We start from the raw sequence: 25,625 nt of genomic DNA on the forward strand, positions 1-25,625 counted from the left end.
CACATTATAGGCAAACAATTTGAACACAGAAAAATCCTTGGATTTGCATGTGCACCATTATGATTTGTGTTAGCTTTTCCTGCATACATAAGCTGAAGTAACAAAACAGATCAAAACAGACTGTGAGCACTTAAGGAGGAAATGTCTTAACCTGTAGCTACAAAGCTAATACTGGACTTCAGTGTTATGTTAGTTTGGCAAAGCCTGTATGACAAGAGTTTCAAGTGATGCTGCAAGCAGGCACCAAAGAATAACTGAAGGTAAAGATGAGAAGTCACAAGTATTTTCTGTGATTATAATATTAAAAGAAAATGAAAAAAAAAGAGGATTGAAGAGCACTAAAGATTCTAAGATTGCATGAAAAGGATTACTTTAAAAGTAGTTTGAAGCAGTGGTTTGAAATATTTGATATATAGAGAGGCATCTTTTTCAGCCTTCAGAGGGTTAACTCAAACCTTCTCTACAGCTGTGGAAACCGAGGTTTGTGTTAGAAACCACTAGACAACTACTTTGTACTAAACACTAAAAAATGTAACAGAAGACATCTGCTGAAATCATAAAATGTCCTTGAGCTCTTTAAACTCCAAAAAAATTGCTTTGGTCATTGACCTAATACATTTTCCCAATATCATACATGATCGCGTGAAATGCTTTGAAATGAAGATGCCGTGCAAGTGCAAACATTCCTGCAATACACTCAACTTAATCTGAACGTGCCACAGGATCTCAGGTTAGAGTGAGCTGCTTCATGGAGCCATTTGCTAGGAAACCAAATTGGCCAAATCAGAGTGAATGATAATGAGTGCTGTTTAATCAAGACAGTATTAACATGAATTTTAATTCATGTCATGTAGCTTAATGTCAAATTACTGAATGTTAAACAGACATGGAATTTTTTACTCTGGTCTTTTAATAAACAAACTCTTGAGTAAACTAAAATATATACTTTCATTAATGTGCAGTCAAAAAGAGCTAGATACAACCAGAAAGAGCTGAAGTGAAGCAATGCAAGACTTGAAATTAGTTATTTTCAATTTTAAGAGGTTCAGTACTGGAATGCTCTTTATCTTTGAACTAAATATAAGATTTTTTTAACAAGAAAAGTACATCCAGATGTGCTTATAATGAGAAACTAATAAAAGCTATTATTATTAATTTCTGGCTTTTGTACGTATATGGCATTTCTGATTTGGATGCTTAATCCGGAACAGCTTTTAACATTTTAGATGTATAAGAATTATATGGTTAAATGCATTTCTGGCTTTAGAACTGTAAAGATAGCTGTCAACAAAGTATCTTTCCAAGATACCCCAAGTTTTCCTGTGGTTTCATACGTTAGCTGCTCATTTTGCCAATCAACACATCCACTTACTGTTTGTCAGAGAAAAATATAAAACTTCTGGCATCCTAAATCAAAAATGCCAGGAACTAAAATACTGATGGTAAAGAGCCACCACACTGACATCAAGCAGAAATCTTTACTGCAAAAGCGTAACACAGTGACAGATACTGCTTTAGACATTCACTCTTAAAGGAATGGAGATTTCCAAATTCAGTATTATTAATATAATTGACTTGTCTGAATTCTAAATTAAATGGAATTTTAAAATTATTCCATGACATACTGGGTCAGTGAGTGTGTTAAAAGCAGAATGGCACCTACAACAATGCTCCCTTGAACAGGCAATTCCTAAGAAAGGGAAGAGGAGTAGAGGAGACAAATTAAAAAAATCACAGGGAACAGCTCAGTATCACAAATTATATGCTCTGTAGGAAAAGATGACAGCTTAGTTCTCAGGACCTGGATACTGGGAAAGAAGCAAAATAAACAGTTGAAAAAATAAAACAATTGTATTATGGCCTGCATTATATACCCACATAAAAGGAGACTGCTCTCTTAACTTCAGATGAAAAAGGCAACCCTAGTAAGAGATCAGTATCAAGCCACATGCTTCTGTTCTCACCCTTTAAATGATAACAAAAAGGGGTTGATGGATGGAAATATTTCAAAAATTGAAAGTTTCTTAGTCCTCCACATTGTAACAAGATGTTCAGACAGGCATGTGCACTTGAGTTTGAAGGGAAGTGTATTGATACCCACAGGAGGTACCATGGCCAAGAGGTGGCTTAACATTTACATCCCATTTCAGTGGTGCAATTAAACATTAACTCATCCCTTCCCCACAATGCCAGGACAAATGCTGTGACAGAAGAACAGCTTGTTTAACATGGCATGCACACATAAAGTGCCTGTGAGCAGGGGGACAGAAGAATGCACACCTGGTTTCACACTGCACTGATCACAGGCACAAGGTGGATGTGAGCCCCAAGTGGCTACAGGAGCACAGGCAAAGGGCTGTGGTGATTGTTACCAATGACCCAGCCCCAGCCCTTTCACCTGCAGAGCTCAGAAAGCCGTAACTTCCAAAAGAATCAGACTATTAACAATACAGCCCACAATTAAGTGAGATTTGTTACTTCCACTGTCACTTCATAATCACAATGTCTCTGCCAAGAGTCACACTCTCCCCATCCTACTCTTCACCTGTGTAAACTGAAATCTCAATAGGGGACAAGAGGGCCAATCTTTTCTACACATCTAATTCTCAAGGCAACAATCATCTAGAGACAGAGAAAAAAAAAGAAGTGTGCTGTTGCTATGGGAACAGAGCACAGAAATACTCTTAATAGATCAAGTACCTCTTGGAGGATCAGGCACACTGCCAGTTACCGGCACCTTCCCCAGCATGTAGGCACGGTTAGGTCAGGGAATGCCGTCAGATTCTCCACCATCACCCAGATTTCAGGAGAGCTGGGACAGCTTTTGAAAAGTGAGTTCCTTTCTACACTTGGTGAGAAAAGGTATCTTGTTTGTGAAAACAGCTGCCATCACCTGAAGACCCTGAACTAAAGTAAATAAATTCACATCCTGCTTAAATCCTTTAGAGATTTATTAACACAAAATCGAGGACATGGTGTTTAACAGAGAACTGCAGGAATGCCTAGGCCTGCCCTAAAGGTTTACAGGTGGAATTCAAAAGCAGTGCTGATGAATGGTAGAGAAGAAAATCAACCTACATCGCAGTAGAATTCTTCTGTTCCTCAACCCCTAAGAAATGAAAGGGAATAAATAGCATGCGATAATGTCATTAAAGACTCCATGATAATTAACACACAAAAATGTCTGCATTAAGACCATGGGGGTGAGCTCATTATAAGACTGTCTATTTTTTCAGTAACTTGAGTTTAAAGTCATTTTTCTGCATAAATCTATAGTTTCATTCCTCTCTCCATTCCCTTAGAGGTCCCTGAACTGAGTGAGCTGTTCATGCTCTGAACCACTTTATGAACAGCACGACGTTGAAGAGTCTAATGCAAATCAGTCAGAGAAGACTGTGGTTAAAAGCAGCCTTAATGAGAACACCATATACCCAAAAGCCAGCTCCAGGTTTTCAATGACAAAGGAATTGCCAAGTGTCAGCATCCAAACTCCTTGTACTATCAAAGATCAAGTGAAACCAGCAACCAGAATCAATTTGATACTCTAAACCACTGATTTTGCTAGGACATTTTAAACATCAGACACAGATGGCAAGGGATTGGATTGCAACATGTTAGAAATTTGTTTAGTTTATGAACACTACAATGCTACCAGGCATTATTCTCCCAACTCTGAATCTTCTAACCCTTCCTTCTCATCCCTGCAAAACATCCCATATTAAAAGAAACTAGACACTGGCAAGCCAGAAGAATAATTTATTTCACAAGGGTGTTGTGAAGCTTAATTCTTGTTTATAAAGCCCTTTGTATTGTGCCTTTCATCTCCTGTGGGAACCTCACAGTATTATCCATAAGGTCTTTCCTACAGCAGAAGAGCTTTGCTAAAATAGCTATACTAGCAAATCTGCCCAGTCGAGATGTGGTTTACAACTAATACCAGTTCCCCCAAAAAAACATGCTATACTGGCAGAAGCACATTTTTGGTGGTATGAAACTGAATCTAGCATAGAATATTGTATGTCAACTAAGGGTGATTTCTGCACAATCTTAACAAAAGAGTTATGCTGGAAAAATCTTGAGGGGTAGCTCTGACCAACATATTTTAGAGACTGCAGATGAAGGGTGTATATTTACTACCTTCACAATATCAAGCTTTCCTTTTCATTTATTCACGTGAACAAGATAGAAGCACAGTCCTCTATTAGAAAGAGTTCCCATTAACAGCAAATGCATTTGACTTGATTATTTTACACAACACAATTGAGGTTTTTTGTTTGTTTGTTTGTTTTTCCTTTAAGAAGCAAGAACTCAAAGGAATAAAGATAAAGCCTTGGTCAGATATATTCTGCCAAACAGAAAAGAAGAGAGTATTAACAGCACTAGAAAGAATGCCTAGAAACTACGTACACAACTGCAAAGAACAAAAGACTGTGGTACAAGAAACTAATTCATGCAACAGTCCTTTTAAACTATGCTATTATTATTTTCTATTCAAAACTCAAGTTTTCTCACTCAAGTTGAAAACAACATCAAATATCCAATTGTTATTTGTCTCCCAACAAAGGTGGAGATGCGCCATCATTCCAGGTTCCCAAACAACCACTTATCATTTTTAGTCATGTTTAGCCTTATTCTGAGTGTCCAGGGTGGCCCTGCAGCCACCAGCAGCAGCACAGTTGCATTTTGCCTTTCAGCACTGCCAGAACTTGGTAGAAGCCTATAGCAAACCTTCTCACCTAAGGGCTTGCTTACACAGGGAAAGGAAACTCATCTGTTTCACATCACTGTAAAGTTTTTTTTTTGTAGACATTTGTGTTTATTTTAGAAGAGTGTTGCTCCATTTCAATGAGCAGTAGAACACAATTTTCCAACACTCAACAGCACCAAAGTGATGCATTATAGTGTAAGACTTCAGCAGAGTCATGTCTCAAAACTGCCATCAGTTACAAACTGGTTAAATATTATTCCACAAACTGATTCAGATCAGACATGCTTGAATCTGGAATGAAACCCAAAGACCGAAATTGCCACAGTTAACAATATGGAAATTTATTTTCCATATGAAAGATAGTTTCATTACCAAAATTCAAGCAGGTGTATTGAGTTGCTTTCCACTAAAAAGTAAAGCTAAAACTACTTGAAAGCAAAAGTAATCATCTCAATCTTCTGTGCTGTTGAGACAAATCAGAAAAAGACTCGCTACCACAAGTTAATCAGTAACCTGTTCTTTACTGACATAGCACGGTAGAATACCCAGCCCAGGAGAGCATTAAAAAAAAAGCTGGATCATGTTTGCTTTTTCCACATCACACATCTTGCATGTAAGCAGCTGTTCCTAAGCAATGTGAGTTTGATATCAACACTTCATACAGGATGAAAATTATGTCACAGACTTGTTTCAAAAACTGTACTTTCCCCACCAGCTCTGTGCCAGAGGCCAGACAGCCCTCAATTTGCTGTGCCTACAGCACAGCAACCATGGAGCCCTACATCCTCCACAGGATCTCCTGCTGGTATCACTAGAAGGCTGGTGTGAGGAATGAGGAGAGAACTGGCCATTAGGCAGTAACTACACTTCCATTCTTGCCTTTGGGATACTCAGCAGGAAAATTTAAGGTTAACCACCTTTGAAGGCAAGGGTATCTTGCCCCTCTGTTTCTCTCCACTCCACTCAGTTCTCTGTTTTAGCTCCTTCCCATCCATTATTAACTGTCAGCTCTCTTGAGCCTCTGGCCATGCTGACTGTTCCTTTGTGTCTTCCCCTGAAGAGAGCTCACAGGGAAATCTGGAGGTTTCAGTGTGTAATCTTTCTGTATGCCCTGGGTCCTGCCTACACAGAACTGCTCCCTTGCTGAGTGCATCCTGGTAGTGAAGTTTAGCTAAAGCATTTAGAGAGAAAGTCTAAGAGCAAATACCTGGAGCCTGAGGCCAGGCTTCCTGGTGTGAGGTCATCTACTCTGAAACATTGTGCCATCACTGACAAAGATATTCCACATTTGTAATTCTCAAACTGAAGTACATTTCAAGGCCACCTTTGTTTCTCATAAGCAAAAACGGAATAAAATAAATACACTCAGGCTGAGGTGTTTATCCTCCTAGTTTTCTGGAATTTATAACTGCTGCAAAGTTTCTGCAGAGGTAGAAATGCAATATAAAGGGTAGAAACAACAGTTACTCAGCATGATCAGCTGTTCTTTTCTACACTCAAGCATGAAGCCACAACTACAAAAGAAACACAGTTAAATGGTGAAGAGCTCATTCCTACTGAGACAGCTGAAGTACCCTGAACAGTGTGGGAAGACTCAGGCTATGTGTTTTCAGCAAGCTCACATAAACAAGTTGAAGCTGTTGCCTTTGACCTTCAGGGCCCTTCATGATTTGTGTTCTGAGCCAGTAAGAACAGGAAAAAGTCTAAGACAGGTTAAAGATACAGCCTGTAAAGAGCATTTACATCTCAATCATGAACTTCCTAGTTCTAGCAGAATGGAGGTTCACCAACTTTCAGAACATGCTGGGGGTTGTGTACTTAAACTTTATGGGGATGATGAGAGGAGAGATAAATACAGAGAAAAAAGATCTAATTTTTTGATATGTAGGTTTTGTAGCTCTCAAACTATCTACATAGAAGTAGTTTAAAAGTAGATCTAACTGCACCTAAAGATACCTACTGTAAGGAAATATTACAATTTGGAAAACAATATGCAGAATTGAAGACGTACTGATTTTGCACAAAGAGGTGAAGTGCAATCAAAATCCAAGAGTTCTTGCATGTTAAGTATAATTTAAAAAGTCAACGACAAATGCATGACATTTTTTGCAGTAAAAAAAAGGCAAATAGAAAAAGAAGAACTCTGGGTAATCAATCAGCCTGCCTAGGAATCCATTTGTGCACATTATTTCTTTGAATGTAAAACATAGGCTTCAAATGCAGCTGCACCTATTTCATAATTCACTCCATCACCTGACTGTAAAGGCAGCATAACAGTCTCTACTCATGCACAAGTAATCTACGATAAACTATCAGCCCCAACTGAGGAAAATACTTTCAGACACAAAATTTAGAACATTAATTGCCTTTTGGCCTTTGAGAAACAGCACAGAAATTCCAATTCATCCCCATTTTAGCATGTATCTATTTTAACAAATAACAAACTTTGGATGCCATTTTCTCACTTCCTTCGCATAGGTAAAGAATTGTCACTTCTCAGCTGAAAATAAGTCTGAAGAACGTTACCTCAAGACTGAACATGCAAGACACAAAAATGTAGGTGCTTCCTCCACTAAAATGTTAACTTTTCACTCTGCTTTTCCATAAACATTTTGTTTAAAAACAATTCTTTCATGAGATGTTTCTCTTGGAATAGCTGTAAACCAAAGAGCTAAAGATCAAAATGGCATGATGTGTGTTACACTTCTCCCTGTTTTCCCGAGTGTTTCAGAGCCAGTGTCTCGTACAGAGGAGCACTTCTAAGCCAGCAGCCAAACCCGCAATACCAAAACCTCTAACATGATCTAATAATAGGGGACCCTAACCCAATTTTAGAGTCCTAACATTTGAAAATGTGAATTATAAAAAAAACCCAAAAACCAAACACAAACAACCTCCCCCCAAGCAAACCCAATATTGGATGAGTTTCATATAATCATCCCAATGGTTCTATTGTCTCTTTCGGCACGCTGAAGTTTGCTTTGTTGTTGTTTTCATCTTTCCTTTTAAAAAAGCCTCCTGCAGCTCTAAGCTAAAAATCTTCCTGGAGCTTCTCTGTGACAGCTGCAGTATCTTAGCCATCTGTTTAATTTATATTTGCTAATGCAGCTCCTGCTGTTTTCAACTGACAGCTTTTTTCTCTCTTATTACCCCCACACGGGAAATCATTGCACTTGCTAAAGTTTCTCTGTAGTCTCAGATGTCAAATCAAAAAGGTGATGAATGAGACTCCCATACACCTCCCTTTTGTGTTTTTCTTTTATTTTTTTAAATTATGAAAATTTTAAGTAGTTTTTATATCTTTAAAGAATAATTATGAAGAAAAAGGAAGGAGTACAGAAACAAAGAGGGATACAGCCAGGGGAAATTACACTCCCTGCCTCTTAGCATAGCAATTTTGTAGGAAGATTGAAGCTGGAGGATCATCAAAATACTCTCCAAAGCAGATTATCCATTCCATATCTATTCACTAAAGCCATGATTCAACCTCTTCAGTCATCTATGCCCACCCACCTAGCTCAGGGCTTGGTTGACTGCTGTCAACCAACACGCCTCCTAACTTTTCTGGAGTGCTCTGGATCTCTGGAGTATTCAAAAGTCAGTGGAAATGCACCATGGTCCAACACGCTGCAACGTCAGCAGGTACTGCCACCCTGTAAAGCCTCCTGCAGGAAGATGCAGGGCCCACACTCTCTGTGCTATTCAGAGACACAGGATAAAAGCACCAACTGGCTCCTGAAACAGCCTTATACAGCAAGCACAGATGTTATTCTCCCTGAAAGTCCCCTAGGGCATCATAGCAAGAAGATTAAAGAGTCTGTCCATGCTGAAAAGTGACATCACATTTAACATAAAGCTTTGAAATTTTACACGGGTACCCTTGTCCTGCTTAAAACTTCATCAGCTGGATCAGATTGAGCTCTGCAATACTTGTGTGAGGTGACAACACTGCTGTGCTACAAGGACCAGGTTGCAGTGGGTAGCCCTGGCCCAGGAACAGGCAGTCACACTGGACACAGAGAAAACAAACCCACAAAGTGTGACCACTTCCTTTTTAAATTCACCCTTTCGAAACAGCTGGAGAGGCACACAGAAACCTGAGGTGGGCCATTGCCAAAGGGCCAGAAGGTGTGTGCTCCCAGGGGGAGCCCAGCAGAGCAGCTGGCAAGGAGCTAGCAGGGGTCCATGTTTGAGGGAATACTTGGGAGAGAACAAGTCATGATGTCTTATTACCACTGTCCCCAAAAGGTGATGATGAGAAAACAAATCTATTGTTCTGTCACTCTTGAGTTTGTTCCAGCTTCTAACGTCAAAGCTACTCCTAGGACAGAACTTGTAACAGCCCCTTGTCTTGTGCACAATCATCCCACTGAGCTCTGGAGGATAAAATAATTTGAAGCAAAATGAACGTTTCTGTTTCTGAAAGTACAGCAAGTTAGTACAGGTAATTACAGGTGAACTCTGAAGAAGGTTACTGCTTCACCTTCATATCCACACTCCTTGAGAAACTGCTACAAAGAAAAACCAAAAAGCAAGTAAGCAAAAAAAAAAATCTTTGAAGAGCATACTGGACAAAACAGAGAAGCAAGAAAGAATAACCCAGAATAACCTCAGACCTAATATACTAATAAGTATACCATATATGAGGACATTACATCCTTTCCTACCCATGACGTTTTTACCCAAGAGCCAGATAAGTCAACTCTTAATTTTCAATCTGTATCTCAGTCTTTTCATGTGTAAATGTATGTAAATGCTGATGTACTTCACTATAGTACTATTATGCAGCACTACAGGCTAGATACCCAGCACAGACTCTAATGCTTTTATAACTCAGTGCCAGTGCCAACAGGAAAAAAAAATCATTTCAAAGAGTATAAAGGCCTGAAAACCTGAAGAGCCACTACTCAGCTTGATTACTTGTGCTTTATGGCACTTCAAAAGTTACACAATCAAGAAAGCATAAAGATTATACTGTAATAATGAAAATATAGATTGATGTCCCAGGTCACCAAAGATTTGTTTCTTATGAGTTTCATCAACATACTGGACCAAAGACTGACAAAATATGAGTTATCTCCCAGTTTCGCTGTCTACCAGGCTACCCAGGGCAAAACTATCCCTTGTATCAATTCTTCCTTATGTCAGGAAGCACATGCAGTCTCAGAAAGAGCTATGCTGTACTGACTGAGTGAAAACACCACGAACCTGGGCAAGAGAGAGGTAGTCTGGTATAAATATGTGTACCTGACAGTGTAAGGCAGTAATTTTTGCTGCAAAAACTCTCCAGTGTCTGATTTACTTCAGTACCTGAACTACTGCAGTTTTCAGCTCAGAAAATTGAACAAAAATAGTGCTAATTTTAGTGATTCCTTCAGCCAGGAATAGGAATACCTGAAATCACCAGAAATCACCCAAAGTTGCAAACAAAAAATATAGAAGAAGAACATTTAGTTAGGCACACTGGTCTTCTCTTTTTCAGCCACAGGGTTTTGTCTTCCTCCTTCTCCCTGGGTTAATAAGAATTACTGAGTCTTACTTCAACCTGCACCTGGCCACAAGCTCCTGAAGGCAGGAGGAGGCTCAGCCATATGGCACTGCTCAGTCTGGTACCCCTTATTGCACCTGTTAAGCAGAAAGGCTAAAGCAAGGACTATGAGGACCACTGTGCTCCAGCTGAAAGGATAAAACCAGTGCACATGCACACCACATGAGCCTACAGGCTTTCCTGAGAGTGGAAAATAAAAATGCACCTTTGCCATTCATCCTACAGAGATAAAAGATATCTCACACTGAGTATGTTTGTTTAAGGAAAAAAAAGCCATTATTCAAGGGTAGATGGATTTAGCAGCAGAGTCAGTCACAGGATTATCTGCCCTCTTAATCTTTCCCATAAATGTTCTGAGTGTTGAGCATCCCAGGAGAAAACATCTGAACCAAACACTTTATTCTTACCTTGGTCAGACACCACTTGATACAGCCTTCAACCCAGCACTAACAAAGTCAGTTTTCCACTGTCCATGACAGAGGGGAATAGGAATAGTCAAATATCAAGAAAAGCAGAGCGTACAAAATCTGCTGCACAGATGCCAAAGCCCAGTGGCTCTGCAGCTTTTCAGGTTCTGGTAAGACTCAGCTGGGGTACAAAGGAAGCCCCACAAGAAATCCCATCTGACAAATCTCTCAAAGCAGAAAGGATCACAGTACACAGATGACACTTTTTCACCAGCTATCGCTCCTGGAACTGCTGCCATCATCAGCTCCAAAGCTCTAAGTCTTGTAGAGCCAGAGATTTAGTCCAAATCTGCAAGCTGGAGACCACAGCCGGCTCCTGAATGCTCCTCCAGCACCTTCCAAAGCCAGCTTCCCAGCATCCCACATTTCAGAAGCACAAAACAGACATCAGCAGTAGCTCTGAACAAAGTCAGCAAGGGCTCAGCAGTTTAACCAGCTCAGGGTGTGAGCCACACCAAAACCTACCTACTGCTTCCAGGTCCAAGCCTGGATTTCAGTATGGATAACTCGTTACCTAAATAACACACCCATGGAAACACAACATTAGCTTCAAAAATTAAACAGAAGGAAAGCCAGTTTCTGTGCCTACACAGTAATTCAGAAGTCAAAAATTAACCTATCAAGCTAACAAAGGTTATTTGCAACATCTGCCACACAGTGTTTGAAATGCCGTCCTCTAAAGTTTTGCCCCTGTGTATATTCCTCTTCACTTGCCAGCACTCTCACTGTTCAAGGAGTATAAGGATTATACTCTCAAGAAAATCAGACTTCACTCTCTAAGCCACCCAATATATGCAAATGATATACTAACTTAAGTGTGACTGTCCACACATACCCAGCATATCAAAACCAAACTGCTACTGACATTATTAATACTCACCCTTTTGAACTGTAACTCTGAGCTCCAACAATGAGGTTAGAGCCTTCCCCAAAACAGCTAATGAGAGTTTACCTTAAGCATAGTGACAACAGCCTTCAACAAAGCCCAAACGCTTTAAAAGTTCTGCCTTCCAGAAACACAAGTTTTGTTGTTCATCTGCACTTCAGGTGTCCAAATTTTAAACAAAAAGGCAAGTAGAGCTGCTCAGAGCTGATAAGGCCTCATGGTTCTGCCATTTATTTATATCCATGATGGAGAGCAACAAACCCATACACTTTAAACAACTGAAGTAACTATTAGAGAAAATACAAAAGTGGGAAGATGAGACTAGACACAACCTCCTCTACTGTATAAATCCCTTCACCATAAATCAAGAAAAAACACATCTAGATCAAGATACTAAAAGATCCATACTGTCTGTGAAGATCAACTGCCAATGCAGAGTGTCAAAAACAATTTCTAAGTTAGTGCACGATGGCAGCTCCTGATGGCAACTTGTTGGTTCTCATCTGAACATGGGGCAAGCACTTCTGCCAATCCAGTTAATATTTTCTGACTTTTAATATGTTCTAGGAGTCAAAACCCTGAACAAGACTGAAATACAGCACTCCCAAGAGCTCTGTTCAGTGTGCCCTCCTGGTTCTCCTACCGTGTTTCCACTGTGAAAAAACGTTAACTTTTACTTAAAACAGCAGCAAATAATAGTTTCAAGTATCTCTTCCCCTGGTTCTCTCCTATCCTTTTGTTCTACTGATAGATAAAAATCCAGTGTCACAGCTGGGGAAGAGCACTATAGAGCCAACAAAAGATAACCAGACTGGATGGAGGGGCAGGTGTTGTAGTAGAGCAGCCATCTCTGGAACAAGACTATAGGAGAGGATTTCACAGGAACAAGTGTGAAAGAGCCAGCAGCTGGCCTTGAGGCAGACACTACACAAACCCATGCAAATGCAAAGGGGCACCTCTCACACTGCACCCAAATCTGACTCCATCCTACACCAGTTTGTTATTCCCAGTCTTCACAGTAAACTGACATCAACACTTATTCAGAAAACAGTATTTACATTAAAGAGAAAAATGCCACTTCTCATCATGCCTCCTCTGCTATATTGTGCTTTGCAGTTTTTAATTTTGATTTTGTGTTCCAAATTTGGCTTATGGCAAGACAACAGGAACTTCAGTTGTTATGCATCATGTGAAGTAAACAATGTAAATAAAAAGTCTCAGCTCTGAGAAGCCAATGCTCTGCATCTTTAGATAATGCAAGCATCAATACCATATGAACAATGCTTAGGCATAAAAAATCAGGCAGAAAATCAGTCTCAAGACACTCACTGACCAAGGCAGTTTGAAGTATGCCAGATGCAACAGAGCAACTCGGACATGGATTACAGGCAAAAGCAAATGCACCAGCACCTGAAACTGTCACATTTTTTTTCAAGTCAAGCCTTCAAAACTATTTAGCAATTATTCAAATCTCCCCTTCCTTGAGCAGCAGCAATTCTGCACATCTGAATCTTTTAACTAGCAGACACTTAGTTTATGAAGCAGCCACTCTGCCAGGTGAGGAAAAATGATCACTTATTGTGCTGACCTAGCACAGAAACACATTTCATCTCACCTGGCCATTGTTCTTATAAAGTGCTCTCAATAAACCAGAAAACAGTTTAGATACCTCATGATACAGATTTTAATGTTCTGCCCATGGATATGCCCATCAAAATTCCCACTGCCTCTCATTCCTCACACACTTAACATGTTGATTTAATTTGTGCCTGTAATTCAGTTTACATTTTACAGGAGGCAAAAGGTAGAGAGATTCCAGTAAATGACACTTGAGATAAGAATTACTGGAGAGTATGATGCTCATGCTTGGCGTATGTAGCAGCCTATAATAAAGGGCTTAAAAATTCACTTGATCAGAACAGGTAGGAAACCTTGTCAAACGCCAAATGAAAATTAATTTTCCAGATTTTAAGCTTATAAAGGTAACTTGCAAAGTACAAATCAGCAAAGGCCTATCTTTGTAAATCCATGGACAGACAGCTTCGGTCTGCACTGAACAAAGCTGTGCCCGTCCTCAGTGACCACGACACCAGGCAGTAGGGACAGGAGTGGAGCTGAAGCAAATGAGGTCAGCTCCACACTGCACTGCCTGGGAAAGCTCTGAATGGAAATCCATGCACTGATCACTAAGAAAAAGGTGATATAAAATATCCATCAAGCAGAAGGAGGTTTAGAGCTGCATCGTTCCCCAGCTGCCCGAATCCAAATAGCAGCCAGGAGGCTTTAGGGAAAGATAAAAAAAATGACAAGCTCTGGCTACTGTTCAGATAAGAAAGGAGGAGGAGAAAAAGGAATCAAACAACTCTGAATCTAATGAGTGGGACATGAATAGTTTTTCCAAGAATAATGTAACCAAAGACCAGATGGAGAGACCAGAAGTAGAGAAGCTACAAGATATATCCTAATAAAAACAGTAAGTTTATTAAGTCAGTCGAATTCTCCTCAGGGAAAACACAAAAAATCAAGACACCAATGAAGTAAAGGTCAAGGTCAATTAGGGGAAGACGAAGCATTTCAGAGGGCAAATTGAATTTATACATATCCATGTTAAAAACTGGAAGAAGGTCTTTTTGCAGAAGTTGAAACCTGTCCACGATACTCAGAAAAATTTTTGACAACCTCAAAAATTATTATCGTAACAATCTTCACAGAGTGGGAGACAAAAGATTTGTGATTTTATCTCATGCAAGCTCATAAGCAGGTAGGAACATTTTTTTTCATAGAGAAGGTAATATCTAAATCCAAAAACTTCAGCAGGTTAATGGAATAAATGGAAATACATATGCAAGCCTTGATGCTGATGCTGTTGCCGCTCACTCAAAATAACCATGTTAAAACAGACGCTCACTCTCTCCCCATCCCTCACACACGGTAACATGAAGCTGAATGCCTGTCAGAAAGCTAATCCCAACCTACAGCATCACACTCTGTCCCAACGGACTTCCCCCCCTTTTCTCCTCTCTGTGTCACTTTCAACTCTATCTGATACGTGTGACGTATTTATGGTAAAAAGAAGATGCTTCAGTGATGTATTTTTGAAAATCTATTTTTTTTCTGCAGTACCCCAGCCAAGCAGGTTTAAACCAGGAAATCAAAGCCCTGCATATTTTTGCATATTGTCTCATATGACTGGAAGTCACAGGCATTAAAGTCCTCTGTGCACGCATCCCTCCTGGGAAACCCAGGCTCTGGGGGGCAGAAATCCTACTGCAATCTCTACAATGAACAACTTAAGGACTTGGATAGTATATTCATACAGATTTCACATGCATATATTTATTTTGTATGTATTGACACACACAGGTGCCTTTCTGATGCAGGAATGAAAAATTCCCTTTTAACACACCAGTGGCTAAACAACTAACATCCCAGCAATTTGGAAGAGGCTCGCACAACAGAAAAAGCAATTGCACAGTAGGAAAACTCCAGCAGGGAGATAACAATCCAACAAAAAACAGGACATAAAGCATCAAATGGAAAGAGAATCCTTGAGGGGGCCATGACAGATGCAAAAGCTGTTGGTGGTAGTGTGAAAAGATGTATTTGGTTAGCAAGTTTAGCAATCTATAGAAGGTGTGGGAATAGTTATCAGCGCACAGTGCTGAAAAGATGTATTGAAAGAAAGTTCAGTCCCTTATCAAGCACAGCTGTTCAAAAGCACCAGGACAAATTTTCACATAAGATCTCAAACAAACTGAAATGCCACCCACTAAAGTATACCCATGGTATTGATTCCTTTGCTGGTACTGTTCTGACACAACAGATTATAACAGAAAGCTCGGAAAAATATTTTCTCCTCTCTCAACAGGTCTATGTTCGTGGAATGCTTCCAGATGGAAACAACATCAGAATTTAAATTCTAAACTCATAACATTTACTGTTACTTCCAGAAGCAAAATCCACACACCTTTTGAACAATGCCAGGTATTCACTTCTCCCAAACCACCACTATTAAGTGGTTATCAGTCAAAACAACCCCTTCTTTCAAAACAGACAAGCTTAAGCCTTTCAACATAAGCTGAAAATTCTTCTGGTGAGCTCGAGAACTATAGTTATCTTGCATGAAAATAAATCACAACAAAGAAATGTCTTCTGTATAATTTTACAGTGGTATTATTTTGATTTTTCTGCTTTGTAGCTACATTTCATTCACTTTAACTATATCCTCAACATCACATTTCAAATTTGGGCCTGTCATTATCACAGTTACATATATTTGTTATTCCAAGATACCTTATTCAGAAAGCTGTTTTGACACTGCACTGCTGATACCACGCGTAGGCAGCTGGTGCACACAGGGACGGCTGGAATCCCACAGAACAGTGTCTCCTGCTAATTCCAGCATCACAGCCAGGAAACCAGGCAAGGCAGACTGCAGCAAAGAAACGCCACTTCTGCCGTGACGTGGCAGTAAGATGAAGGCTAAAAGAAGTACACATGAGGAACAGGTTATGTCAGAGCATGTGCTGCATCCATTCATTCCTTACCTTTCCCTTCACATTGCAGAGCTTACACCACCCCTTGAAATACAGTCATGAGCAGCAGCAAGTCTCGTACACAAATCCTTCTTTCCTTTGGTGCTTTGGGGAGGCAAGAACATGCACTCAAGTGAGCATTCATGCCTCAGGCAGCGTGAGGACAAGGCTCTGCACCGAAGTCCTTAAGACCTTCTCACGGCTCCTGATTTCATCCACAGAACTGAAAGAGCATCTCAGCAGGACACTGCCAGCCTCCTTTTCAGCTCCCACTTGCTGATTGCCAGTCTCTGGCAAGTGAAATGTCAAGAACCAGGCAGGGGCGGTGTTTCGAGAAGGAGGGATAAGAGATTCTCACCATCCATCAACCTCAAAACCTATTCAGCCGACAACTTGAATGGAACAGGCATTTCATTCTCCATGGTAACAAGAGATGGAAGGAGGTTGGGGGAAAAAGAGAGAGAGAGTACAGATCCAGGAAAATCTGATGTTCAAAATGCAAAGAAAGTTGCAAACTTTGCAACTTCTCTTTGCTGTGCAAGTTGCAAGCAGAAGAGGGAAAAACCCTTTCCTTGCCTGCAGTCCCCAAGACAAGCTGCCCAATGGTCATGATGAGGGGCCCTTTCTGTGAGCAGTGTATTAATGTGGGGGCAGGAAATCCCTTATTCTGCACCAGTCCTGCCCAGAGGAAAGACAAATATCTTCTGAACACTGGGAATTAGGAAAAACTGCAGATTATTGTCCCACAGAATGGTCCGAAAGGGAAAAGATATTGTCATTCCCTGTACAGTATTTCTTGTCCACAGATCAAAGCCACCAGTGCCGACTCAGTCTGTGTGCCAGCACTGACCACAAACTGGAGGGGAGAATTAGCATCACTTTGTCTGCTTTGCATCTGACATGGAAGAAAATGTTTGTTACTTCTGTTACACTGAACCACTTAGATGCACAGATAAAAATGAGGTATTCATTCCTTTCTGAGGCACACCAAAATGATGCATGGAAGTAGAGAGACTTAAAATTTGGGCAGGACCTTTGCTGAGCTCACGGGATCTCATGGTCAGTCAGTTCTTATTAACATTTCAGGCTTGGCCATCTTCTGAACTTTTTTTCCCTGCTATTTTACATTCATAACTTGAGCTGTCACAGCCAGAATGTGAACAACAGGGAAATTACATTTGGATTCATGCACATTTGTGTTCCAAGCTGGCCCCATGCAGCTACTGAAAAGAGTCTCTGGCTAAGGCACTTATGGAAGATAACCAAACAAAGGACTGAAAAGCTCTGCAAATCCTAGCTGCTGCCATTTTATTTTTTTCTCAGTTCTTTACACTGATTCTTTCCAGAACAACACATTTAAATCTCCCTCCCCCAACCAAACTCACCACCCCTCAATTTGGAGTTTATTCTCACTTTTGTACTGCATATGAGACATGAAGTTATGAGGTACTTTTTTATAACCTATATTATTATCTATACAGTGAACTTTTTGTTAAAGGTAAGATGTAAGTCTTTCAGGACATTGCAGTCCATAAGGCACATTAATACACATCCCTGTCCACTGAATTTCAGTCTTTACCCACCACCAATCATTTCAAAGCTATGTGAATACATTTTCACTTTTGAAAAATACTTTCCTCCTCTGAAAAAAATGTGCTTAATTTTCTCTTTTGTCTTCCAAGACTCTGACTCTTAGAAAAACCAAAAAGGAACCTCAAAGGGAACAATCCTACAGTCACCTCACTTCTGCAGCCAGTTTCTACTGTTCTCCAAATTAATTTTCCTGAGACTGCCTTTTCCTTAGGTAAAGGGGGGTATATTTGCCTTTTGAAATGTGCTTCAGGTGTATGGTTTGGAAGCATTTTCTTTTTTCCTAAGGAATTTAACAAGAAAATGAGAAACAAGATTGTTCCATTCTCTCTACCCCAGTCAAAGCCAACTAAGTGGGAGTTACACACCTCTGTTGAAAGATGCCAGAACTTCCTACAAGTCTGCATAAGCAAATAAATGCTGTTAAGTGCATCCGCGTGATCAGATGAATTCAGTTCTTTTCAGTTAGTTTTGAAGATGTTTCAGAATTCCAAGGAGATATTTCCAACCCTTTTAAAATCCATTCTACCCATACCTATTAAAATGAGCATATTTAACATAAAAAGCTCCTTTCATAGAACAATCTCAGAGTACTTTGTTATTTTGCTTTTTTACAGGAGCACAAAAAGGAAAGAAGGTATTTTTGCCACTTGTCACAAAGCAGAATCATCTTCCCTGCACTTGCTGTTCACTCAGTTTCACCTTGATCCTCTTGAAGGTTTGAAAGCATTGTTGTTTACCTGCAGCTCAGGGAAGGGATTTTCTTTCTCTCTGAAGTTGATTCTAATGTACTTCAAAGACTTGCCATCTATTAACATCATCCACTTGCCTTCCTGTGATCCAAAAACTATGCCCACAGAAATGGAGAGCTTTCCCAAATCTGTCCTAGCAGCATGCTTTAGGCAAGGAAGAAGACACTGACAATATTACCAATATTCAGCAATGTGACAAAAAGCAGCCCAAGAGCACAGAGCTATACTAACCACACCCTACTGTGTGTTCTAAACCCATCGGAAAGGGAACATGGATGTGTTTCACCAACAAGATACACAGCGATACACATTTTGAAAAGGCATCTACTATGAACTGCCTAAACCTAGCAAGTTAAAGGGCACCCCACCGAGCACTACTGAAGTGAGGAGTGAAGCATGCCCACATGGAATTGAGGTCTTATACAGCTTCCCAAAACAGAAGAATAAACAGTACAGTACAGCCAAGATTCAAAGGACTGCCCACCATGTGCGCCTGTCAGGCAATAATAAAAGCTGGAGTACATCAATAGCTTCAGGCTGGCTGAGAACAAAGCTGACTTGGGTTCTGATCAAGTTTGGTGGTCTCCACACAGTTCTTGCATTACAAAAACTACCATCTCAACTGGTAGCAGTTTTACAGAGCAGTGAACCAGAGGTGAGCTTTACTGGGACAGCACTGGCAGTGACACACCATAGCACACTGAATTGCACCAGCTTGGGGAACGAATAGATCTTCTGCTGCCACAGTTGTGAACCCAGAACTAAATTCACCATCTTCAAGCAGATGCCTGCTCTGAAAACCCTGCCATGCCTACCAAGAAAATGAACTTGTGAAGTGTCTTCACTGTAACACAGAATCATTCAGAACAGGTAATGTTGGGAAGGGACCACAGTGGGTCACCTGATCCAAATTTCCTGCTCAACCAGGGTCACCCTAGAGTACGTTGCACAGGATTGCAACCAGATGCTCCTTGAACATCTCCAGCGACACAGATTACACAACCTCTCCAGGCAATCTGTTCCAACACACAGTCCACCCCACAGTAAAGTTCTTCCTGGTGTTCAGGTGAACTTTCTGTGCACAAGGTTCTGGCTCCATCCTCTTGGCACCCTCCCTTCAGATACTGACAGACATTGATGAGGTCCTAAGGTGTGTCTTGAGGCTGAACAGGCCCAGCTCCCTCAGCCTTTTCTTGTAAAACAGATGGTCCAGTCTCCTTAATCATCTTCACAGCCCTCCACTGGACCTGCTCCAGGAGCTCCCTGTCTCTCTTGTACCACACTAAAACAGGAAAATGAGCAAATCCTATTCTACATTAAATAAAATAGATTCATTAAAACTTAGCAAATACATAAAGTTTTGAGTTAAGCATTCATCCAAGGACCAACAGAGAAGAGATGGAGCCAGAATTCAGAATGCACAAGAGAAGATAATTTGAAAAGTGTTTTAATACAACAGAGAGATACCCCAACCCCAGACTGACTCACCTGACACATAGAAATGGTGGAGACCAAATTCTCTCCTGTTCCTGCTCATACCCTTGAGGGAAACTCAGTTAATCAGATACCCCACATCCACGTGTACTCTCAGAGACTGCTAATATGCCACAAATTGACACAACAGCAAATATCCCTAACAACAAGCCAGAACAGTGGGACTGGCAGGGCAGTCACGAGTCACTCTTCATCAAGTGCATTTCTGGTTCCCAATGCTCTCCCCTATTTCATATAAACCATAACTCTTCAGTCCCAGAAAAATGACAGCAGAAAACAAAAGAAGGCATTTATTAAGTCAACAGGGCAAAGGACTCAAGTCCAGTGGTTTCGGTCTTGTTTGGGGTTCTGCTTGGTTTTTTGAGGGGTTGCTGTTTGTTGTTTTTGGGTTTTTTTAAAGAAGAATGTTTTATTTCTTGGATTAAACAACACATTAACCACCTAAGGAATAAACATCCATTTTGACTTCAGTCAGAAAGCATTAATCATCACAGAAATAATTTATACAGTTGTTAGGTTAACAGCTTTGACATTCCAGTTAATGTGAAAAGTTCGTCTGCTGTGGGAAAGGAACATTCATTTTTTGGTGTGACATTCCCAATTTCATCCCAGCTTAGCAAAAGACAATTTCTAACAAACACGCCAAAAGAAGTACAAATTTACACATAGGAGAATCATGGAATAGAACTTGTATTTTCGTTGAAATGCAGAACTGAGAAAGAACAAGCAAAATGGTCAAGATTCAAAGGACAAAACAGCAAAACACAGGAATTTTTCAAAGCATATATTCGAATGGTTTCTGAGAAAAAAAGCATGATTAGAAAGCACACAAAAGTCATCCAGACCTCAAAAAATTCTGAGGATTGACAAGCATGGCTGAAATATCTCTGAGCCACTCTCAGTACAAGTCATTTCAAGGAAGGAACGAATACAGGTACAGGACACAGACTGAGCTGACCATCGACACAACGTCTGTGTCATCAGTGAAATACCACACTGTGCCACTGAATTACTTGTCATTTCCCACTGCAGACACACCATCCCAAAGCAGGAGAGGTGGACTGTATGCCTGCAATTTAATCAAAATATATTTCTCTAATAAGTGAAATTATACTAACCCAATAGCTTCCTAATTCCAAGTGTGCCAAAAATGAATCAAAGAGAAGACTTTGATGAAAAGCTCTTCAAAAGAATCACCATTATTCAGTCAGACCAGTCTTATAAGGTTAAAGATTGAAATTTTAACATACCTGAGGTTTAATTCTTCTTTTTATTCTATTTTTAGTCAGAGTGTTTTTAAAAATCTTCATAAAACAGGAACTCATATTCAACATCATCCATTAAACAATCTCCACTACTTTAGAAACCAAAAGAATAAATGTAAAATCCTTTGCATCACAGGAGTTCCATGTTTTCTAAGAGAGCAAATGACTGTGAGAGTCCCAAAAATTTGTTTGGCTAATGCTGTCTCAAACCACACACAATGTCACCTCAGTCTGCTCTCCGAGAACTTGCAATGCCACTAAACATTAATGACACGTGGAGAAGTAAATGCTGTCACGCAGGGAATGAACAGCTTTTAAAAGAGCATTAGAGGCATGTATGTTTTGAACTCTGAAATGCTGTATCTGCAGTAAAGGTTTTCAGTATTTCCCATGCAAACATTTTCATGCAAACAAATATGTGTTCCTCTAATCTGAAAAAGCTTACAAGGGCACAATTAGCTGTTTTCATTGAGTATAAATCAGACAGCTGCCTGTAATTGGAATGAAGAGCAGAAGACATGTAAGAGATGCTTTCTTCTTTGCAGATTTTTCCCAAGATGTAAGGAAAAGTTCTACTTCAAGAAATTAATATAATACTATCTAAATCTACATGGTCTATGGCTTTAATGGGTAAATTTACATGTGAATAGTTGGTTTCAGTTTGGGTTTTTTTTCCTTTTAGTTCCCAATTTCCTCTTGGATTTTACCTCTTTCATACAAGATTAAAACAGCTACAAAGATTCTGCAAGCCACACTAAGCACACTGTGATACCTCTGCAAATAAAGCTACCTTTTAACCAGAAGCAGGGGGTCAATGCAAATGAAACAGCACTAACTGCTATCACTAACTGAAAAGAAGAAAAACACTACCCCTTCATTCTAAGTGAGATCAGAAAAGGCTACAAATCTTAACCTGTGAGTTTTACAGATGAAGAAATTAAATACGTTTCACATGACAGAGGCACATTTAAATGTCTGTTTCTGTCAACATTTATAATGCTACTGAAATACCAGTGATGTCCAACACATGCTTGGGACACAGAACACTACTTAAGACACAGCACTAAGCTATACTTTTAAAGTCCATCAGTATAAATAATGCAAAAACAACGCATTGCATTTTGTTGGGGGCGGGGAGGGGGGGTGGGTGAGGAGAACACATCCTAACCAATCTTATTTTTCACTAGGCTGGCATTTCAACAACTTAAGTACCTATAACTGAACCTGTCTCAAAAAGAAAGTGATTTAATTCCATATCATTCTACAAGTAAGACTATTTAGAACAGATGACACCATTCACTTCAACCTCCTACTACTGCTCTCGTGATTTCTAAATCCCCTTCCTGTTTTACACAGTGATCCAGCTGGCACAAAACAGGGAAACTTCCTCTTCATTCAGGTAAACGGGAAACCAGAATCAAACACTTTTCAACATGGCAGCTGACCAAAACATTGCAGATAAATATACAGGAGAACCATAAATTACATATTTTATGCACCCCATTCCCAAGATACCAAAATGATGGAAAAACCTGCTGAGGTACCAAGGCAGATGTGACCTGAAACACCTCAGGCACAGATAATCAAGTAACTTCTGCAACTTACAAAGCAATACAAGTTCCCAGCTGCTGCCTTCTCTTCCCCAGTGTAATCAGATGTAACACATGTTCAGTTTACAGTATGATGCCATTTTTTGCTGGAAGGCATAAGAGATATGAATTTAACAATGTGTTAAATTGGAGCATAGCACCTGTGTCTTATGACAAGGCTGCTTGATTTCCCCAGGGCCAGAGGATGTGTCTGCCACCTGGAGATGGGCAGCACGTGCTGAGTGACTCTTCCTGCCCGGAGCGACCAGGGGGGCAGGGTCCGAGGCCTGACCACAGACCCGGGCACGGCACTGGGGTGGGGAGAGAAAGCAAGCTCTGAGTCACAGAACTAGTTTGGTTGGAAAATACCTTTAAGATCCAATCCAACCATTAACCTAGCACTCTCAAGTCCACCACTAAACCAAGCAATAGATTTGGCAGTCCCTAAGTGCCCCCTAAGTGCCAGATATAGACATCTTTTATATACCTCCAGGGATGGTGACTCAACCAGAATACTATCAAATGCTACAGAGAAAAAGGTTGGTCACTGATTGAAAACATTTGACATAATTTACAAGTATCTCTCACAGTATCTCCTCTCACTGGTCTGTGCTGATGTAAGAACAGTGGGCACACATTATAATTCAGGCAACTGCTTCAAGCGACCACACCAGAGAAGAGGCATAACACCAACTACAAAAAGACACATTAGAGAAACTTGTATCTCCTACAGAATGCTTTAAAACAACCCTCTCTGTTGCAGTACGGACTCTAATCAAATGCCCATATGCTCTCAAGCTATCTCACTGACTAACACAAATAATATGATGTGTAATGAAAAGGAATAAAGCCTTATTTCCAGAAAATAAAATGAGACAGCTGATTTTGCCAGTGGGAAGAAAAAAAAAAGGTTGAAGCTCCCACTAATAGCTTTCTAAGTGTCTAATTTCTAATGCTAAAAGCTCCCTGCACTCAGGTTATGAATTTGGAAGGGAGAAATTATGAACCAAGAATATGTTACATGTTTTCTCACAGGCACATCTTGTGACAGTAATCTGTTACATTTTAATTTTCTGCATTTCAAAATTTCATCATTTGGAGCGGCAAGAAAGGAGACATTGCTAAAAACATCTCATATTACCTAGGCTGACGTTTGCTTGCTGATATCCCACACAAATAAATGCCAAAACACCAAATCAAACCTTTCCCCTCTGACCTCCGAGTAAGTAATACTAAATATTCTGACTGCCTGAAAAAATCTCCTGCATTCCCACCCCCTCAAACCATTAAACTGTAAAACAGTTAATCTTGAAAATACAATGCTGTCACCTTCCTTTTGCAGGTTTCTGCCATTGCTGTCACTATGGAAACAATCAGAACATCAAATATGTCAGTAAGCATGATTTATAAAATACAAAAGTGCCAAAGGTAGAGACTCCACAAAAAAACCCAATCAAGACAAAATTAGCTTGTTAGCATGGAAACATTGGGTTTAAAGGATTTTCAAGTTCATATGAATTCCCAGGGCAATGCTGCAGTGAGCTCTGGCCAAGGAGAAAGCTGCCAGTGCAGCATCATGCATGAAGTCACACAGCCAAAGGCTGCAACTAACTGCCAGGACAAAGGGTTGTAATCAGCCCTTCCCCATCCATTTAAAACATAAAAATCAGACAGAAGAGTCAGTACATCCCCAAAACATTACACCAACACAAGAAATATAATAGGACAGACATTTGTTTCTCTGAGATTCAGAAATAAATTAAGGAAGACCTTTTCAGCTTGTTTTGACTGTATCTCAGTAGTGCATTCAGTCATGTTCCTCTCTGTTCATCATCTTCATTCACATCGGCATCAGAAGCAAAGGCAAAGCCAATTATTCATAGCTTCCCAACCAAACAAAGATTTAAAGTATGTCTTGAAAGAAACATCAGCTGTAGAGCTTGGTTGGACAGCTATTCTGTTATGTTGTGGCTTCAGTTCATTATCACTGTAAGATGGGGTTCATCTAAGCCCATCTGCAGAAGCAGCTTTCCCCCACTCCCAAAGCTCAGCACATACTTCACTTTGACATGTTGACTCAATTAATAGCAGGGTAGCCTCAAGGGAATAAACACAGCTTTCTGAGACAACTCCCTCTCCAACACACACACATTCTCTCTGTGTTTATTTAAAAGCTCATTCCAGGGAATGCTGTGCTTTTCATCATCGCATTATTCTCTCCTATGTTCCAGTGATACACCTACCCACTTCATGTTGCTGCTTTTCCTCATCTGTATTGCCTTGGAAAGTAAGCAGCTGTTCTACCTCAAATATAGCTACTGAAGTTACAGTGCAGACAGCAAAAGCAAGAGGGATCTCTTCTTATTCCAAGATAGAACATACCATCTCAAGAAAAAAAGAGCAAGAAACAGCTCAAACACAACTTGGAGCCATAGAGCTCCAGGGAAAGAGGAACAGACAGGCAGCTGTGAAGCGCTTTTGAAGTGTTGTGGAGCCAAAAGAACAAGCATATGCTTTTCTTAGTAGTTCTACAGGAAATGGTGAGCTCCAGGTGCCATTCAAGTAAGGGAGAGTGTTTGCCAACTCATCAGGGCTGGACAGGTGACCCTGAAGACTGCTTGCTGCGGTCAGGACTTGGCTGAAGCACTTCTGCACATTCAATGCCTTCAGTGCTATGTGCACATAGAGCAAATGCCCTTACGCTCAGATTCTCTCAAATGGCTCAGTAAAAGAAACAGTCTACAGTATTCTTGTCTTAAAAACTATGGTTTTGACTGGATATCTTAATGAC

General features: G+C 40.2%; 1 protein-coding gene across 10 annotated transcripts in view; it reads right to left on the reverse strand.

The window, feature by feature from the left end:
- Positions 1 to 25,625, reverse strand: part of NDST2 (N-deacetylase and N-sulfotransferase 2) — a 130,558-nt gene that overhangs the window by 71,089 nt on the left and 33,844 nt on the right. The window contains exon 1 of one of the 10 annotated variants that reach the window (XM_071564247.1): positions 16,157 to 16,174. The exons of 7 other annotated variants lie outside the window; for them this stretch is intronic. The gene's annotated coding sequence lies outside the window, so the exon portion shown is untranslated. Of the gene's footprint in view, positions 1 to 15,902; positions 15,921 to 16,156; positions 16,175 to 25,625 lie in introns of those variants that run through there. 2 more of the 10 variants (XM_071564245.1, XM_071564251.1) reach the window with 2 other exon arrangements.

The sequence above is a fragment of the Pithys albifrons genome, chromosome 9 (assembly GCF_047495875.1).
Source record: "Pithys albifrons albifrons isolate INPA30051 chromosome 9, PitAlb_v1, whole genome shotgun sequence".
Classification (NCBI taxonomy): Eukaryota; Metazoa; Chordata; class Aves; order Passeriformes; family Thamnophilidae; genus Pithys; species Pithys albifrons.